At 39.6% G+C, this 6189-nt stretch overlaps 1 pseudogene; it reads right to left on the bottom strand.

The window, feature by feature from the left end:
- Positions 1-1302: 1302 nt before the first annotated feature.
- Positions 1303-2675, bottom strand: LOC147829020 (thioredoxin-interacting protein pseudogene; annotated as a pseudogene).
- Positions 2676-6189: the final 3514 nt, after the last annotated feature.

The following is a 6189-nucleotide window of genomic DNA, read 5'->3' as shown; positions in this document are numbered from 1 at the left end:
CCCACTTGATAAGGGTGTATGATCTTCTTGATGATCTTGTGCATTCTGTTTGCCATTATCTTATTAAGGATTTTTGCATCTATGTTCATTAGTGAGATTGGTCTATAGTTCTCTTTTTCAGTTGGGTCTTTCTCTGCTTTGGGGATCAAGGTGATGCTTGCTTCCAGGAATGAGTTTTGGAGTATTGCTTCCCTTTCAATTTCATTGAAGAGTTTAGTTGTGTCTTTGTTAAAAAGGCAAAGTCAACTTTCAGGAACCCAGAAATATAAGTGTTTGAACTTCACTCTCTCACTCTTCAGTCTCCTGGTGTCAAGTCCCAATTGCTCAACCTAGTGAGAAGTCAAGGGGCAAGGAACTTCTTAGTGAAGATTATGGGCACAGAACAGAGTGGAGGAGGATAGAAGCAGGCTATAGAAACAAAGGGAAATACTCATTCATGTACTTTTGGGCTCCCATCTACTTTGAGATGATAAAGTTTCCCACAACTCAAAAAAATTCAAATGAATTCAAAAATGTTTGCCTTTACTTAGGCATGAATGCACATTCACAACTGAAGTTTCTACTGTTGTCCCTTATTAGTCCATGATAGTTTTTTTTTTTTCTAGAAGCTTACATTTGAGATGGGGAGGAAAAAACAGAAATAGAAAAAAAATGATAGGAACTAAAGTGCTGAGAGCATCACCTCAGAATCAATTCCAAGGAGTCACATGAAAAAAACAGATTCTCCCATGTACATAGGTTTGCAAAAGGAGAACACAGTGAAATAAGGCTCTAAAAAATGGCTTTAAAGACCTTTGGTGGGGCGTAGTTGCTACTGTTTTACGCCAGGTTAAATTTTATTACAAGCACAGACACCTCAGAGCTTTCCCGGAACTCAAAGGAGAAGCACTCTCTAGAGCTCAAGCCCAATCAGCCCTAGAGCGGTTTTCTTTTTTCTGTAAGTGTACAAAACAAAAGGAAACACTGACTTTAAAAACCTCTTTTGCTGAGTTTACTAAACTGACTCATATGGCACAAGAGTTTGGAGTTTGATGTTGTTCTAACAATCTGTAATTCCCTTAAAAAAAAACTAACCTTGGGAGAACCATGTCGGGCGTGCATTTCTAGCCCTGATCAAAATAGTGACAATGCCTCAATTTTCAAGGAGATCTGAAAAAATGGAATGGGCCTGAATTTTTCTAGTGTGTTTTTCAACCCATCCAGCAAACACTCCTACATCCCAACACTCGTGCCAGCTGAGGACGAGTCCACGCTGTCTGAGGCCCGAAAACTGCCTGCTGGTCATGGCCTCACACTGGGGAGTCTGAGGCTGGGGGGACCCGTACCCCACTGCAGAGACTATGGAGTCTCTAAAGAAGTGAGAGTCCAGAAGAGAGGTGGGAAGAAACAAGTAGGTACAGCTGTTTCTTTTCTTCCACACAGTCACAGCACATTGTTATTGAGGATGCAAGGATCCACCTCAGTGTATGTGGGTGGTGGCATGAACTTGAACTCAGGAGCATACATGAATATAGGGCTATCCTGAGACCCATCGGTGTCATCTAGTAGTGGAGTGGTGGGGCTCTCCAATCAGTGGTCTTCAGGAATTATATCCATATAACAAGGAGGAGCTTCTGGGGTATCAGGGATGTTTAGATCTATCCAGCTCATTTCAGAGCTAGCTCGGCTGGCCATGCTGGATGACTGGCTGCTCAGACCCGACCTGCTGCCAATCACCAGGGGCAGGTCAAGAATGACTTTCTTGGAGCCAGGGACACTCACACAGATCAGCAAGGAATATTCAACTCGAAAGATGTTGCAGCCCAGAATAGACAGCCTGGTCTTCTGAACCCGAAGGTTCTTGCCTCGCCATGAGGAACACGTTCCTGAGATAATATGATTGCCCCTCACTGATGACAACTTCTGAGTAAGCACCTTGGTCTGGCCATTGGCAAGGTAGGTGTGGCGAGCCACAATGGCTGCTTTGGGGACCACAATGTGGGAACATGTATTCTCAAAGTCAGCGTGGATGGAAATATCATCACCTTCACAGAATCCTTTTCTGTCAATTCGAGCAGAGACAGACACACGCCCATCAGGAATGAACATGCAAGAAACCTTCTCCTTTTTAGCGGACACTGGTGCCATTAAATCAGGGGAATTGATATCCACCAGTTCCATCACTTCAAAGTGTTTCTTTGTCTCTTGAGTTGGTTGGCTGGGGCGATCAAGAAAAGCCTTCACCCAGTAGTCTACACACCCATATTTTTCTTTGAAGGATGTTCCCAAAGGCCCTTCAGGAAGCCCAAAGCTGAACTTGTACTCATATTTGTTTCCAGGTCTCACGATCACCATCTCGTTCTCACCTGCGGGCTGGTCCTCCAAGGTGAGCGTGTCCTCGTAGCGCAGGTAGTGCAGGCTCTGCTTTCACTGCTGCGATCCCTGCATCCACAGGACCTTGGCCACTCCGCAAGCCAGGATCCTCAGGGCTTTGACTCGAGTGACTTCGCACACCTCCACGACCACCCAGCCGGCCACCTTCTCCCCACTGCCGTACACCTTCTCGGGGTCGTTAAAGACCACCTCAGAAGATTTGATCTTCTTGAACATCACCATGATTAGGCTGTGTCGGCTCAGGAAGCTTGAACAAAACGAAACCCCAAATCCAAGAAGCGCCCTTTACAAAAGGTAAGGTTTCACTCTTCCTTAAAAAGCGAAAGTGTCCTTAAGGAAGTGGGGATTTAAAAACAAAATTAAAAAGATGCCCACAAAGCAATCTTTACTTTCGAAAAGGTGCCTGAAAATGTTTTAAGCTGCTGGCTATGCCAAGAGCTTTTATGAAGAAAAAAATTCTTTCCCCAGTTGCTGGAAAGGAGCTGTGGATCTTGGCAGGACGACCCTACCCAAAGACGAAAACAGAGTTAGTACATGATAGTTTAAGCTAGTGCAAAAACAGTGATAAACAGAAAGAAGGCAAAAATATTAAAATTTGTGGTAATTGTCAAGTGTAATGTGACTATCTAGCTGGTCCTGAAAATGCATTTTAAAATTATCACTAAAATAAATATAAAACACTTTAAATGCTAAAATAACCAAATAAACAACAACCACTGAAACTTCAAGGATAACTTTGACTTGGCCAATACATCCACCTAAGTGCACAGACCTTTGAGAATCCTTGAGGTAAACTATTTTGTGCTTCAATCTGGAGAAGTCCTCCATGCTCCTAAACAATCTTCACACAGCTTTTGGAGAAATCTATATGATACTCCAATGTGATTCTGTAGTTCTCTTCATAAAAACCTTCAATGGGCCCCCATTTCCTATAGATGTAAATATAAGGTCTTTAGTCTAGAACTGAAGCCCTCAAATTACATTTTTGTTTTTTGCAAAAAAATCTTTGTGTATTTGATAAAGTCAACTTAATATAACAAAATCAAATTGAAATAGCTTATTAAAAGTGTCCTTATATAAAAATGGCCTTGTGATGTACAGTAAAATGCAATAAAAATTATCCTTTGTTCCTTTCCCCCACCCCAGTAACTAAAATGGCTACTGTTCCACAACTCTTTATGCTCTATAAAAGAAATGTAATGATGTGATTGAACGTTTTCTAGGTTGTATGCTTGGCAAATGTTGAGGGTGTCTCGAAGCATCAAATCCCGCAAGCGCCAGAGGGCGTCTGCCATGGTGGTGTGGGCCCCTTTACTTTTGAGCCAATGGGAGGGTAGGTGACTCTCCTGTTCTTTTGATAAATGGACGTCACGGCTTAGAGCTGCCAGGGTTTTGTCCCACTTGCTAATGCTGTTGGACTCAGCAATGAGTCCCTCAATTTATTTCAGGTAGGCCTCTGAGTGCAGAAGCCATTGGGTCTTCGGTGGGGGATACATTTTAATCTTTATTATTTTTCTTTTAGAAATAATGTGTTCTGTGTCTGAACTTGATGTATTTTGGTCTGAATATATCCCATGTTTTTCCACTTTCTTATCTCCATTCCTATTTTTTTTTCTCAGCTTGAAATGCCAGTTTCTTCATCTCTGTCTTTAAAAGCCCACACACTTCTCAAAGCTCATTTCAAGTCTGCTTCCTTCATAAACAATGAGCTACCACCAAGGACCAGATTGTCAAGACAGACTCACACAGATTAGAGACTTTACCCATTGTCAAACTTTGAAACTAATTTCAAAGATACAAGTATTCAGTACATATAGGCAAGACAGAAAAAAGACTGGAGTATCACACAAGACTTCCTACATTCTTGCTTTTGTAGACATGTGCTTTTTAGCTCAAAATAATAGATGAATTGTCTATCATGATTACAGATTACCTTCCTCACTAGATAGCATTTAAGTTAGGAAATATCTCCACTTTATGCTTCAGAGAGTTGTATAGTTTATGCTATCATCTCTAGGGTACAATTTTTCATAAATCTACAGACTATAGGCTTGTTTACCCAAAGTAATCCTAAACCACTGACATTCTGCATTATTAGTCTTTTTGTGCAGAAGGCCAGTTATCATATATCATATTAGCAAGGATATTAGGCTGAATCATTTCCTTATTTATTTTTATAGAGGCATTCTCATGTTTATGAGGAAACAGTGGATTATAGGCCAAGTGCCTCAACTCCTTCTTCCTGAAATTTTTCCCTGAGTACTTTGATTTTATGTAATCTTTCTCTTTTATCACTCTATAGTACTGTCATATCATTATTCTTATGACATGGATCATACTTATTTAAATTATCTTCTCCGTGTAACCCAGAAGAAATCACATGATATATTCATTTTGGGAAACTAAGAGTACTTTTTAAAATGTTTTGCATATAAGTTGTTTAGTAAATGTTGAAATGAATTAGGAGAATTTTTTTATTCTAATTATTTCCCACAAGTAACACTGTTGAATCTATAGAGAAAAATTAGACTTTTTAAATTCAAGAGAGTCTATATATGTGCTTGGGTAAATAGCCTTATGCAAAATTGTAAATTAGGAAAAGTTGTCTTCATGACTTTCCCTCTTGGTTCCTGAGTACCATTTCCTTCTTGCCTCAGTTGCCTGTATCTGGATCTAATTTGTAAGGGTGAGCTTTGTCTAGGTGAGATGCTGTGTTAAAATCTTCACTGTTACCAGACAGGTTCTAGAGGACGTTAGACATCCATCTCTAGAGTATCCGAATCAGTTGTAGGAAAAATAAGAGCAATAATGGAGTCATACTTAAAGGTGGGAAAGTTGGAAAATAATGCATCAACTGGAAGTCAGAGACATAACTAGAAAACACAGTGAGGATGACAGCATAAGAAGACATGCCAACATTGAAGTGAATAGTTTAACATCCAGGTCTGAAAACACCCTTAGGGGTGTTGATTTTGTGTAGGTTTAGAAAACTGCTGGGTTAAGGGTAGAGTTCTCAATGGATGAAACTGGCTCGACTAGCAAGGTTTTCATTCTCTTCTCCACTCTTCATATAAAATTTCATCCTCAAAAAATAAAAAATAAAATTTCATTCTCATTATGTGAAAATGATTTATAAGAGTTTAAAATGTCCTCATTCTCAGGAAGAGTGCTCAGGTTTCAAAGACTTAGGCTAAAATGACAAAGGTCTTATTTCTTTTTGAAGGTCCAAAAAAATTAGGGGTTTAGACACTTTCCTAACATTGCTTAAATTGCCCACTTGGATGTCATGACATACTAGTCCTCTAATTTGGCTTCGTAACATTGAAAAAATTTATAGGTATATCTATGTCTAAGCAGTCTAATTATTAATAAGTGACAAGTTTCGTACTGTTCCTTTTTCCCTGCAAAGGGAGTAAAAGAGACCATATATATATATATATATATATATATATATATATATATATATATTTGCCTAATGTTGTTCTCCTTTGCATGACTGTGCAGCCTACCTGTTTTATACAGTGCTTCTTGAAAGTTGTGTTGTTTTTCTAACAACACATTATTACAGACTTAACTACATTTATTATCTCTCTCGTGTTCTCATTTTCCCAGGAGTCTGGGTATGATTAACCTGTTTCCTTAGCTTTCATTCTCAAAAGGCTGCAAACACTGTGTGGATAGTGTTGGTTTCTTATCAGAGATCAACTGGGAAAAGATCTGTTTCCACACCCCCTAGATCTTCAGAGCCAGAAACAAAGGTACTTCAAATTCCATTTCTCAACATTCTCACCGGTACTTGTTATATTTTCCGTGCAA

Source organism: Heterocephalus glaber, unplaced genomic scaffold (assembly GCF_053883595.1).
Source record: "Heterocephalus glaber isolate CG9 unplaced genomic scaffold, H.glaber_assembly_v1.0 deba00000809, whole genome shotgun sequence".
Classification (NCBI taxonomy): domain Eukaryota; kingdom Metazoa; phylum Chordata; class Mammalia; order Rodentia; family Bathyergidae; genus Heterocephalus; species Heterocephalus glaber.
This window is presented reverse-complemented; position numbering and strand designations above follow the sequence as displayed.